The sequence below is a fragment of the Leptinotarsa decemlineata genome, unplaced genomic scaffold (assembly GCF_025532065.1).
Source record: "Leptinotarsa decemlineata unplaced genomic scaffold, Ldec_3_MD MMD2_tig00026328_RagTag_RagTag, whole genome shotgun sequence".
NCBI lineage: Eukaryota > Metazoa > Arthropoda > Insecta > Coleoptera > Chrysomelidae > Leptinotarsa > Leptinotarsa decemlineata.
The window spans coordinates 5,565,356-5,580,150 of record NW_027412688.1 but is presented as its reverse complement, the minus strand read 5'-3'; the positions used below and the strand labels follow the sequence as shown (position 1 = coordinate 5,580,150).

At 34.3% G+C, this 14,795-nt stretch overlaps 1 protein-coding gene across 1 annotated transcript in view; it reads right to left on the bottom strand.

The window, feature by feature from the left end:
• Window positions 1-10,204, bottom strand: part of LOC111508559 (uncharacterized) — a 117,090-nt gene extending 106,886 nt beyond the window's left edge. Inside the window, exon 1 of the mRNA XM_074182110.1 lies at window positions 10,112-10,204. The gene's annotated coding sequence lies outside the window, so the exon portion shown is untranslated. The remainder of the gene's footprint in view (window positions 1-10,111) is intronic.
• Window positions 10,205-14,795: the final 4,591 nt, after the last annotated feature.

Sequence of the window (14,795 nt, the reverse complement as noted above, 5' to 3'; positions counted from 1 at the left end):
TTCATTTAAATTCCGAAATTTCAACGCCAAGCTTCAAGCCTAATAAAAGCTAACGACCACGGCCAGTCATGAAATGCTTGTAAAAAACATCTGCGGTTTCTTTCGATAGACGCACAGTCAGAGAAATAATCACGCATTGGAACCGACAAAAGAGCAGACCAAAATATATCAGCTTTCAGACCATGTATCTATGGACTGCTAGGCTAAGCGAAATATCGTTTTTCCTAGAACTACTTCGCGGGTGGGCCCTGTTTGATGAGTACGACAGAAAATTAGGGATCATCTCAACTAAGATGGGACCATAGGCTAATTAATGATAAGTTTGGCAAATCGAGATCAACTCGATGAAAAAATAACCTCTCGTGATTGATTGGGGGAGGTTACAAAAAATGTAAGGGTGTCCGGACACTTCATCAGGGCCAGACGCCTTGTTGATATTGAGCTGTTTCAAAATTCGCCTGACTAGACTATGGAGTGGGTCGCAAATTGTTCAGCTAGTAGATTTATTTTTTGCTGTTGTTGCAATTGAACCATTTGCTTGTGTTAGTGGTGAAATTGTGGATGTTGTAAAGTTCTGATTAACATTAAAGAATTTGAAAGCTCAGTTTTCAATACTTCATTTATTGTAGCCATACTTCAGAGTCAATACCTGTTTATAGTTTGTATTCGTCAGTTATCGAGAATTCTCCGTTGTATATTGAAAATTGTTAATCCTTATGTTCAATTAGTACCATCCCTCTTGGATCTTTATCTGTTGGATGGCCTTATGTCAAATGTAAAATCATAACTTATAGTTAATAAGACGAACCAATCATATGACAATTACCTAAAAACGTCGAATCCTTCGCCAAAATTTCGGCTTCGACTGCTCGATGAAATTTGTTCTTTATTCCTTCACCAAAATATCTTGTATATTCCTTCGCCAAAATCTCTTATTTGTTCCTTCGTCAAAATATATTCTTTGGTCCTTCGTCGAAATCTCTTCTTTTGTCCTTCGCCAAAATATTTTCTTTGTTCCTTCGCCAAAATATTTTCTTTGTTCCTTCGCCAATATTTTTACTTTCGTTTCCGGTCAGGGCCGTAGCGAAAAGAAATACCAGGGGAGGGAGGGAATCCAAATTTTTCCAACCCCACCAGCAAAATTTACTAACCTTCCAAAAAATGAAAGCCTAGGGATTAGTTACTCCTATATTATATTGATTTTTTTACCTAGCTATCCAAAGATTGGCTGAGTGCGTAAGTCCGTTAGGGTATCCACAAACAAAAATAAATTTTGGTAATTATTAAAATAATAATGGGAATTATTCTGCTTTGGACCAACGTCATCGGTCTTCCACCATATCCCCCATGTATAGGAATATTCAATACAAATGAAAGGAAACAACACTTGAATAATATTGTGCTTAGTGTTTTCTACTATTATTTTTTCTTTTTTCACGGCCCGCAATTTCACAACTTTTCCAAGTCGAAAAAACAGCGAAAAATTGGGAATTTTGTAAAATTTTCACTTCATAATTTGTGGACTGTTCAAGACTGCTCTTACTTGGGAAAAATTAAACTTTTTTGAAGTTTTCAAACAACTCAGAATTTCAAAGTATGGGATTTCCAAGTTATGCATGTTGGGACATCCCAACCTTCTCCCGGTTCTTTCCTTTTTCTTATTACCACTCCCTTTCTTTTCTACCATTTTTATTTTTATCATTTTCATTCATTTCTTTACTATTATTTTTTTCTATCTCCACGGCCCTAAATTTCCCAACTTTTTCCCAAGTCGGAAAAGCAGGGGGAGGCCTCCCCAATCCCCCATGGCGACGGCTCTGTTTCCAGTATTTCAAACATTATTGAAATACCAGTGAACGGTATCACTTAAAAGTAATCGTTTTTCAAGTTGACAACTTCTAGGAAATATCTTGTTGAAGGCTAGAACTGAGCCTGAAATTTGTCACAAAATCAAAGATATCCTGGGTATGATCATATTAGTATTACTAATCTATTAGTATAGAATGTAATCAATGAGTTTAGAAAACTGCCAATTTCAGCATTCGTAACTGCTTGAGACAGTTCATCAATGCTGATCAAGAAAGGTAAACAAGACGAACAACAGTGCATGAGTAAGCAATTAAAAGAAATGTAATTATCAAACCACGTTCTGAAAATCGTGTTAATTAAACACCAGCTAAGTGGAGCGATATTATTATACCTCCAATTCGCTGAAATTGTATTTTAAAAATATTACATATTCTGCATTTGCCCTTGGAATACGAACATAAATGGAACGATCAAGATGATAGGTTGAAGAAGAAATTAATTTTAGGAAAAGAAAGGATCTGGCAGATATCATTCACAGGATTGCTACACAATACAGTGAACGAAAGAGCTGAATGGAATGATCCGTTAGCCTGAGAAAAAACATTGTGGGTACACTCCCCACCGCAACCCGCATGAGTTGCGGTGGAAACTCGAATACACTCACTCACTTCGGCCTTCGGACCTAAGTCATAGTTGTAATGTTACAAGAAATCTGCGAAAGTCCAATGAAAAATTGAAGTGGACACAGAGCACACGATTCTTGGACCCCACGATTACTCACTTCAGACGTTGTAGTGGTCACTCTTTGTCGAGACTGACATGTCTTCCCAGAGCCGGATTTAGACTTCGGCGGCCCATAGGCAGAGCATGTGGTGGAGGCCCTCAAATCGTTTGTGGTTAACTGTTGAAAGTTTCTATTAAGGTCAAGTTGAAGAAGGGAGCAACTGAATGAATTGGGTACCATAAAATTTATTCAAAATTAAAGTGGAGGTACCTACAAGCTGAATTATTTTTCGTCTGATTTTCACATTAATGAACGTATCGATAATATCGTCGAAGTCTGTTTCCTTCAAAACATCACTCTCTTAACTAAGTAGAGCCAAAATATTCAATCTGCCCTTGGTCATGAAACTTCGGATTTAATTTTTTATAAGTTTCAGTTTCGAAAAAGATCTTTCAGCCGTACAATTTGTCACCATTAGTGTGAAATAAATTCTCAGACGTTAGGAAAGCACTCTTTAACATTTTTTTCACGCAACAATTCATACATCCATCTCTCAGAGCTAATCTCTTCTTTTCTTTTTTGTTCAAATTCTTCATAGTGAACTATAAATAGTTTGGAATGTATGATTTCGTTGCAAGAGTATCATCTACGTCGTCGCAGTAGGTTTTCACCAAGTTTTGCTGTACAGACTGAATTTTTTGATCAGAAATATTCGTTGAATTCTTCAACCATCCAAATTGTGCATTTAGAAGTGAGTACGCGTCCATTCTCTTCTGAAGAGCGGTCATCAGCTGGTCGACAACTGGGAGGTAGCTTAGAGTTCTAAATTTGTCGAGGGTGACAACTGAACTTCCGAAGCTTGCGGGCAATCTAAAGTGGACAACCAGACGTTTATTTTTGTTTTTCTCCTTTTTTCTTCTTCGTAGTTTCGGCAATCAACTAGCTTGAAAGCTTTTACTTCATATTTATTAAAACTGTCTCTTTTATTTTCAGTGGTTGATTTTAATGAAGTAAGCAGTGCTGCAGCAGTGTTTAGGTCCATTCTAGGATTTTGTAGGCTTTCGCTGACTTTGTTTATACTCGTATGTCCCAAAATATCATCCCAGAAATCTTTCTAACTTTGCCATACCATCATGTCTTCTTCGTCCCCCAATAACTTCATCAAGTGCATTTATAAAACCTTTATAGCCTCGCAACAGTGCTTTAGTAGCTTCAACTTGGCATTACCAGCTAGTTGTCGTTTTTTTCGGCACAAGAATAGGTTTGTCAGTTTTTGCTTCTCTTAAACAGCGACTAACTGTATTGTACCTGTTAGATGAAGCAGTAAAATATACACACAGCTCTTCTAAAAAATCAAAGAAACTTATGGCTCTGAGACAACAACTGGCTGCCGATTGTATGACAAAATCAAGTGAATGCCCAACACATGGCACTAGCTGCTGGACTATTTTTTCCTTGTATTAATGCTTGTAGGCCATTATATCTGCCACAGCTTGTTTTGTTCTAGAAAATTATTCAAGCGCTTATATCCTTCGCCTTATGATCCTGCTTAGGCATAAACATAAGAAAACGCTCAACAGGAGGGTGCCCCTCAATAAACCGAACCACTAACGTCAATTGGTCAACATGGCCATCGTCAGGAGTCGAATCCAGAGAAACTGAAGAATATTTTGCAGTTTTCACTCGATCAATAATATTTTTAGAACGGCTTTTCCTAAAATGTTTATCAGTTCCTCATAAATCGAGGATGACAAGTAGTTTGTGTGACCACTTCCGCGGTTGCCATGTTCTTCTGAATATTTTTTTTAAAAAACATCGTAATCAGCTAAAAGTTCTAATATTCTAAGTTAGTGGCCGTTGTTAGGACATCCGAAAATTTTGTTGTCTCCTCTAAAAACCAATCCCCTTTCGCTAAGAAAGCTGTAGCTCGCAATACTCTTTTAAAAACTTCTCGCCAATATTTAACACTTTTTTCCATTTGCTCCAACAAATCGCGATCTATGCGACCAATTAGTTGGAATCGAATGAAGGGTTTAAATGATTTTTTGAGGTTTCATATTCAATCAATCATGCGACGGCATTTCTCCAATCACAAAAGCCCTCATGGGTAAACTGTGACCCTACGTGTGAGAAAAACTTGCATACAAAACAGAAGAGATGCCCTTTGCATGGAGAAAAACATAACCACCAGCGTTTTTTAGCCTCACCGTTTTTTGTTCTTCGAATGAAAAAGCTTTTCTTGGATTTCCTTGTATATTCACGGTGGATGGCACATTAGACGTTTCTGGTGAACCAGACAACGGATCACTTTGAAAATTTAATGGAGGGCATATTCGGACATTCTCTAGCCAACTAAAATATTTTTGACAATGCGGTGTTGCCGCTTCTATTAGAAAGCAGTAGCAACTTTGATTTTTCAAATGGAATACTCTGTATATAATATTATTTTGGAATCTCCAACAATTGCCCGACAACTATTCTTGATATTTCCCTATACCTATCTGTTACCGTTTTCGAAATAAAAATTAATTTCAATTTTTTTCTTCGAAAATCATGACTTCTAAAAATGCCGATTTTTTTTAGTTAAGAAGTACTATGATATCGAAATTTGGTTTGGAGTTAGGTGATACTTGGACACTTCCCACACGTCAGCCTAATCTCCGTTACTTCAATAAAGGGTGGTAAAAAAATACAGTTTTTTCGTTTGCTTGAAAAAGTTGCTGAAATTTGATTATTTTAAATGGAACACCCTGTATATTATTGAAAATTCGGAAAGCTGCTGAAATTTGCTTTCTTTCTATGTAATCATACCTATACTTAACTAGTCAAGTTTCGGACTTATGAACATTTATTTGTGAAAATGTCCCTTCAGAATGGTATTTCCATTCGGTATTTGGTAAGGCCATGATTACTATTTGACAGTAGCGTTGTGACATTCTCCTAATAATATCGACATTTTCGTCACTTCAGAAGTTGCAAATACCTTCAAAACGATGGAACAAAACTATTCAAACGAAGTTCTTATGAATTTGTTTATTATTTTTGGACAGTGTGACAAAATTATCAGCAGAACATGTAGAAAGTTCAATGAAATGTATCCGAATCTACCGCCAATGAACCTCAAGAAATTTATACGAATTCAGAACAATTTCAATGCATTTGGATCAACTTTAAAAGCACCAATATGCCCTCCATTAAATTTTCAAAGTGATCCGTTGTCTGGTTCACCAGAAACGTCTAATGTGCTATCCACCGTGAATCAGCCTGTATACTTGTTTTTCCAGACTCTGTATAAAATTGCGGGGCTGAATTTTTATCGAATAGTTCCTCGTTGCAATACTGAAAGGAGTTTTTCGTCAAACTATTTGTAACAAAACTCAGTATTTTTTGTTTCTGCTGAGCTTTTATCGATTTAATCAGCACAACTTTAATGTGTCGATGTCCATTTTTATTTTTTTTTTCCGGAGCGTAAGACCTTGGTTTCGTTAATGTCACTGATGTTAGCACCCTCGTTATTAGAGTTTTAACTTTAATAAGATCTGTTTAGAAAAATATCTGTTTTTCCGTCAACCAGCTGTCACACAACTACGAACGACAACACTCAGAAGTCGAACCTTGTGTGAGCTGAGGATTAACGAGGTCGTACCTTTTAACGTATGATTCTTAACACAGACATTGATTAGCTCCGGCAGGTTGAAGATTAGCAGGTTGTTAGCTCTCTTTTGGCGTTCATGAAGTTCACAAATTGAGTCCTCGCTATTCATCAGACTGTCATTCTTGCTGTCCTCAAGCCTTTTGACTTCGTCTTTCGATGAATTTACTTCAGATCTGAGGTTATCAATTTGCCTCAATAAATTGGTCACACTTTTAAATGCCACAGTTTCTTTTTTGTATAACCACAGCACACAGCCCCCAGGCTAGTGCAACCCTCAGTGGAGTGTATCAAGATATAACAACTATCACAAACGATAAGCGTATGCCGAAAAGATCACCGCACGTCTCACATTTACTAGCCATGTAGGAACTTTGAACAGATTAATAAAATCTGTGGGTTCCCGGACTAATAGCAAATAATAAAAATCGATAATTGTTATCAGGAACGACTTATTGAAAAAAAAACGAAGAATCCAATATGTTGATTTGCTGACGACAGCAGACTTGTATCGTCATTCTCTTTTGGATTCCAGGACATTGACTGTGGATGCACATCTTCACCGGCAGCAGGAGGTTGCATATCTCAATGAGTATCTAGAAGTGATTTTGAAATGGGGTGAAACTAACTCGGTTATAATAATGTCAGGTGAGACAATTCCACCTTCTGCTTCGATAAGTTTGTTGTGTCTTGGCACAATCATGTCGCTGGAATTGCAAAGGCTGCTTCTCAAAAGCTTGAAATAGTGTTCCGAACCAGAAAACTGTACACAACTCAGCAACTTTTGATGCTTTGAAAGCACAGAGCAGACCTTCTTTGTGGCATTGTTCTCATGTATGGAGCATTTTTTTTCTACAAATGAGACACTTTTTTTCTCTTTTTGGATATAATTATTTGGTCATCAAAGGTATAGGCAAATCTTCACCGACAAATAGAAGAAAGAATTAGAAAGATGCATACTTATGGTTTCAAGTATTTACATTTCAGTTCGTCTTCCAAAAATATTCGAAAAACAGCGTTACATTCATCAGGTTACATTTACCATACCACGCTACCAGGTTATTTGAAGCATTTTTTTTTCTACAAATGAGACACTTTTTTTCTCTTTTTGGATATAATTATTTGGTCATCAAAGGTATAGGCAAATCTTCACCGACAAATAGAAAAAAGAATTAGAAAGATGCATACTTATGATTTCAAGTATTCACATTTCAGTTCGTCTTCCAAAAATATTCGAAAAACAGCGTTACATTCATCAGGTTACATTTGCCATACCAGGCTACCAGGTTATTTGAAGCATTTTTTTTTCTACAAATGAGACACTTTTTTTCACATTTTTTATATAATTATTTGGTCATCGAAGGTATAGGCAAATCTTCACCGACAAATAGAAGGAAGAATTAGAAAGATGCATACTTATGGTTTCAAGTATTTACATTTCAGTTCGTCTTCCAAAAATATTCGAAAAATAGCGTTACATTCATCAGGTTACATTTGCCATACCAGGTTACCAGGTTATTGTTTTGAAAATGTTGCAATGCCCTTAATTAATGTCATAAATACTTCTATAGAAACCAGTACCATTCCATCAATCTTAAAAATTTCAACTATAACACTAATTGCTAAAGTTGCTAATTCGAATAAGGCATCTGATCTTAGACCAATCAATATGCTCTGTACTATTGAGAAAGTATTGGAAGAAGTAGTCTATAGGCAACTTGTTGAATATTTAGAAGAAAATAGTTTGTTAAATAGTGTACAGTCAGGATTTAGGGGCAAACACAGTTGCGAAACAGCACTGCAGTATGTTTTAGATGAGTGGAAACTAAACCAAAATAATAAATTAATCACAGGTGCCGTTTTTTTAGATCTTCAGAGGGCGTTTGAAACTGTTAACCGCTCTTTACTCATTAGAAAACTAGAAAGCTTTGGTATTATTGATGATGCTTTAAAATGGATGATGGAATATTTAGATAATAGAAAACAGAAATTAAAATTAAATAACATTTCATCTTCATAAATTATAAACGAGTGTGGTGTACCGCAAGGTAGCGTGTTAGGTCCTCTTCTATTTTTATTGTATATCGATGATATTTCATTTATAATTGATAGATGCTTTGTTCATCTGTTTGCAGACGATACTTTAATATATTATGCATCAAATGATCTGCTTGATATATTCAATGTAATAAATGAGACACTAAAATCTGTATATAACTGGTGCTGCTTCAACTCGTTAAAAATTAATGAAAATAAAACAAAATTCATGATTATAGGAAATGACAAGCAGTACCATGACTTCAAAAAATATAATTATAATATTAAAATATCAAATGATAAAATTGACTTAGTAAGAAAAATTAAATATTTGGGTGTAATTGTGTAGATAATAGAATATTTTTTAAGGAACATGTTCCATATATTATTAAAACAATAGCATTCAAAATTAATTACTTAAGTAGGCAATCTAAGCACTTAAACCAATGGTCGCTTTTACTTTTGTATAATAGCTTGATTTTACCTCATTTTACTTATTGTGGAACCATCTTGTACTTACTAAACCAAAATGAAATTGGAAGACTTCAGAAACTTCAAAATAGAGGAATGAGAGTAATATTATCTTGTGATAGAAGAACACATATAACATTAATGTTGAATACATTAAAATGGTTATCAGTAAAAAATTACTTTCGTTATTTAGCATTAATATTTATTTTTAAAATTAAAACTGGTGATGTTCCTGTATATCTACGTGACAAATTAAAGTATAACTTTGAATATCATGAATACAATACAAGAAGTCGCAATAACTTTCATATACGTCGGACTAGTAATGTCAATTCAAATAATACAGTTTTCATTAAAGGAGTTCAAGCATTCAACGAACTACCGGAGGATATTAAGAATGCTACCTCTCTAAATATATTTAAAAGAAAATTAAAAGTGCACCTTTTAGACCTACAAAGTGTTTAGTATAGGAACCTGCTAATACAGTTTTTTTTCCTCTTTTTATTTTATTTATTGTGCTGTTTTTATTTATATGTTTCAATGTACATGATTTTAAATTTTAAATTTTAATTGTGACATTTAAATTTTTAACCTAGATTAAGACTAATATTGTAACTGCATTAGCTTGTGCTAAATAAACGATACATATATTTGAAGCATTTTTTTTTCTACAAATGAGACACTTTTTTTCTCTTTTTGGATATAATTATTTTATCATCAAAGGTATAGGCAAATCTTCACCGACAAATAGAAGAAAGAATTAGAAAGATGCATACTTATGATTTCAAGTATTTACATTTCAGTTCGTCTTCCAAAAATATTCGAAAAACAGCGTTACATTCATCAGGTTACATTTGCCATACCAGGCTACCAGGTTATTTGGAGCAATTTTTTTTCTACAAATGAAACACTTTTGTTCTCTTTTTGGATATAATCATTCACGTATTATATTATTCCACTTTCAATGAAAATATTTATTTGAATGTTTTTTATACCCCTCAATTACCTATGTGACTATTATGTTTCTTCTATGGATGATGTTGGAGAGAAAAAGAAATTTTTTTCCAAATGAGTATAGAAACACTATCTATTGATAAAAAAATACTATTGATAATTTATAAAAAAGAACATTAAAAATGCAAAAGACAAAAAATGTGACTTCCAACCCCGGTCTCCTCTATTCAAGATAGAAACCACATCCGCAAGAAAATTCACACAATCTGTGATTCACTTCAAAAAACATCAGTGTAGCATCATCGCCACATTCTGTAAAAAGATCAAGACAATTTGTTTTTTCAAATATTTACAATAGGCATGAAATTACTCTTTTCGTAGTCTTGGACAGTATCACAAGAACAAGAATAAAATTTTTTCAAAGACCGCGAATTTGGCCCGACATGCTCCAACATAAAACTCACCTCTTCTCGACTTGGCAGATCTGCAACTGTTGGAGACTGCAAGCAACAAACTTTTGGATTGTTGCGCCAAGAGAAGAGCTCGCGGTTCGTACATGCGCTCCAAAATCATGAGAATTAATCAGGAGGAGTGACTGTAACATCCCACATTCTGCGAGGGCTAATATTTCCTTCCTCGAGTTTTATTATACAAAATAGCCAAGAAAACGAAGGCCAATTCGCACATGAGTTTTAAACGGTTCCAGATTTAATATAAATAAGTAAAGCTTTCGAATCCACTACAGAGATTTAATATAACTAGGTTTCGGTAATAAATGGTCGTTTGGGTGAATTAATTATTGGTATTTACTGCCGGCGATAAAACGAGGCGCTGTCGAATTGTGAGCGATATTAATTGGCAACAAAAGTAAATATGTTCTTATTTTGGTTAGTATATCTGCTACAGTGTAATAATCCTGAGTGGTTTATAGCTAAGTTTGGAGTAATTTCCCCAATTGTCTCATCTGTAATATTGATAAAAATGAAGCCTTCATTTTTCTTTGAAGAAATTGTGATGAACTTTCCTTGACACATGTTGATAACCCTCCAAATGAAACGTCGATTATAGAAATGAATTGAATCATCTTCCCAAAAAAGTCAAAATGACCATTATTGGTTGTTTCAAATGTGTTGTCCGTTTTAATGTCATGTGTTTTGTAGCTCCATATCCCAATAAATATTTTTCTACTGTGTCATGGTACATACTGATCAATAGAGAATTTTGTACTCTATACATTGGTGCTGTTAATTTTCCCAAACTTTAATTTTTTGCCTCTTTTCGGTCGTTAAACGATTATCCGCCAATTTTTCTCTACGAATTCAAATTGGAGCAAAGCGCTGCCGAAACAGCTCGAGAAATTAACCAGGCATTTGGCAATGATCAATCAATCAATCAATCAGTTTATTTTCCTTGTAATATTTACATGTATTGGAATAGATAGTTTGTGTTGAATACAAATATAGAAAATTGTTAACAATTCAGCGAATGTTATAAAAACATACAATAAAATATTCATTAAAATACAAGTATAGGTATGTGTTTCATACGTTATCAAATAATAAAAATGCATTCATATTATAAAATGATTTGTCAGTTAAAAACGATTTAAGTCTTCTTCTGTAGAGTAGTACGGAATCACAAGACCTTATTTCTTTGGTAAAATGTTAAACATTTTTGGGCCTAATACATGAGAAGCACATGAGGAAATATATGATGGTGTTAATGAACGCACTGATCGGCGTTTATTTGCGAAATTTCGCTCCGGAGATTTTAGTCTGGAAGCCGAGCCCTGAAATAATCCAGGATTTGAAGACCCTGGTGGAGACTGACCCATAAATAAATGAATACAAAATCTCATTGGAAATGTTGAAAAGCTCGAGAAGTGGGTATCTGACGATTTGAATGATTGACAGAAATTGACACGTTCCGAGATCTGTTCTTCTTTGCTTTTGCGCAACCAAAACATTCCTTTTCTTGAATCGAATTTTCATGTGTGATGAAAAGTGGATCCTCTATGATCCAGGCACTTCTCAAAGGTGAAAACCCACCAAAAAGACCATGGTTACTTTATGGTGGTCAACGTCTGATGTGAACTATTACTTTATGCAACCGGGCCAAATGGAAATGTACCGGAAATTGCATCAGCAGCAGGCAGCACGGGTCAACAGCTTCAACAGTTCAGTTGAGTTTTAGTCTCAGTTCCAGCTTCGCTCGAGTCCGAGCCTCGATAAATAAAGGCAAACCGGTAGACAAAAAAGTAAGTGGATAAAAAGTTGTGTTTTTCAGTTTGTTTGATATTTCCACAAATAACTGACTGTTTTGTATTAAAGGCCGTGTGAAAACACCCTTGATACCGAATGGTCAATTGTATAGATATTTTATTTCGAAGAAGACCGTGTGCAGAACACCCTTCATATTGATATACTGATTTCATTTTACATGGGCCGTGTGATGAACATCCCCATATTCCGATTAACTATTATACCGGGTGTACCATTATATTGTTGTTATAATTTGTCGAGGGCCGTGTGCCAAACACCCCTCAAGTTGATACCACCGTATATTGCTAGTTATCTGTAAATCACGAAATTCTGCTCAGAAAACTTTATCTCTATGGTATTTAAGGTATTACTCATAAATGGTTTGCTTCTTATTTATCGGGTAGAAGTCAAAGGATTAAATATACAACACTATCTGATGTTTCTAAAATATCTAACGGAGTACCACAAGAATCAGTACTGGAACCTACCCTGTTTCTACTCTATATCAATGACTTGACTACCATTGATAGTAGTTGATAGGGTTTTTTCTTTCTCAAAATGTTCACCAAAGCTTTGTCAATAAGAACTTTTCTTTGGACACTAAAGCATATTTATAATCATCATTATTATCATTATTTTCTGTTTTGAACTGAGAATCACGAATCCTCATATAACACCTCATATAACAAGTGCGCTAAGCACTTGTGCTTGCGCATCGTTTGCCGTAGTCTTCTACCGGTCGGTGGATGCTTGGCATGATGAATGCGTAACCTTTGTCCGCTTTGTAAAAAATAGTAGTAGATTAATTTTTCTTGATCCCTGTATTGATGTGTTGAAATAAATTTGATAACGTTTGATTTATTTGTTTCATTTTACTTCTAACTAAAAGCAGCAGGTACCCAGGATTCGTACCCAGGACGGCAATTGAAGTCTGCCGTACTGGCTACAGTTGATTTAGTCAATACCATAGTGACCCCTGGTGTATTACATTTCTTCACTGACGGTGTCCGGAGCACGTGGAGCACACCACGCCGAAAGCTGGCGCCCGAGGCAACCCGTGACCTAAACTCGGCGTCAAAGTAACTCGTAACGCGTAAAGTGCGTTACAACGCACGTACGAACGTTTCACAAATCACCGTCCGAAAATTGAAAGAATTGAGCGTCGAAGTTCTGCCTAGTTTCTAGTTCACCCCAATAAGTAACTGCGTAAATTCAATATATTTCACAAAGGAAAGCGCTATTGATAATGAACTTATGGAACGCCGTTTTACTTTTTATTGTCACAAGTATTCATTCCTCAATTTATTCACCTAACAATTTATTTGTTTGAATTTAATTGATTCATGCATTTGTTGGACACATTAAAAACGATTGTTCACAAAATTTGTTCTATTTTAAATGATACTTGATTGAAAATGTTACATGAATAAAAATTATTATTTGAATAAAAAAGACTAATGAAATAATTTGAAGCTTTTATTGATTCCGAAGAAAAATATTGTTTCAGAGTATTGGAACGCCAATTTACTATATATTATGCTGAAAAATAATCTATATACATATAGTTCAACTCAGCAATGAACAAACATTTTTATTCAACAGTCAATGGAATGTATTATTCGAGTAAATTCAACAAACGTTTCAATTCCGCATATAATTTTGACCTTTGAATAAAATGTTAGTTATTTATATGACTGTTGAATTATAAAGAAACTTCAAATTCACTTTCTAAAAGTAAGTTTGGGAATAAAATTTCAATGATTATATTTGAATGACTGTCAAAGTTTTCCCATGAAACATTGTCGGTAATAAAAATAGACTTTCTTTTGTCTGAAAATATAGCAAATTAACTTTCCATACTAATATTTTTCCATGAATAATAAAGATTGTTATATTTCAATTTTATTGAAAGTGTTGAATATTTGCAACATTCACTTTAATGGATTCAATTTGAAATTTGTTTACAACTTTTGTGCAAAACATTCTCAAGCAAGTATCATTTTATTTCATCAATCTTTTTAAAAAGCTAATTGCTGACAAAAAATAAAATTTTTTGGTGATTTAAAAAGTTCGTTGTATTTGAAAGATATATTTAAAACGATTGTTGTTAATTTTAATTCGGCGCTGGTATCGAACGGATTTATCAAAACTTCAAATGTTACATATGGCAACATGCTAGTTTATTTATAGTACGACAACACGCCGTTCAACCGTGGCGCCGAATAAAAATTATCAACAATCAATTTAATTCATGTGTCACTGAAATTCAACAAACAAAATAATTCAGCTCATTCCAAAGGAATATTAATGATTGGTATTTTTTTTAAATTAAGTGTTTTGACTGTTGCATTTAGGTGATGCATGAATTGAATTGATTGTTGATAATTTTTATTCGTCGTTGCGGTCGAACGGATTATTACTGTACTATAAGCAACGCCATACATATATGCAGTTATGTAGTTTCACAAAAATACGCCCGACGTCAGCGCCGAATAAAAATTATCAACAATCATTTCAATTCATGTATCACTGAAATTCAACAAACAAAATAATCCAGCTCATTTCAAAGGAATATTAATAAAAAGTATTTTGTTAAAATGAATTGTTTTGATTGTTGCTCTTAGGTGATACATGAATTAAATTGATTGTTGATAATTTTTATTCGGCGCTGCGGTCGGACGGAATGTTGTGTTACTATCACTAGACTATCATGTTGCCAGATTTAAAAATTCAGCTTCTGCAAAAATCCGCTCAACGCCAACGCCGAATCAAAATTATCAACAATCGTTTCAATTCATGTAGGTAACTATAAGTATCAACAAACAATTTTATTCATGTTTCACAGAAATTGTAGTAAATTATTCGATAGTTACAAAAAAAAGTATAT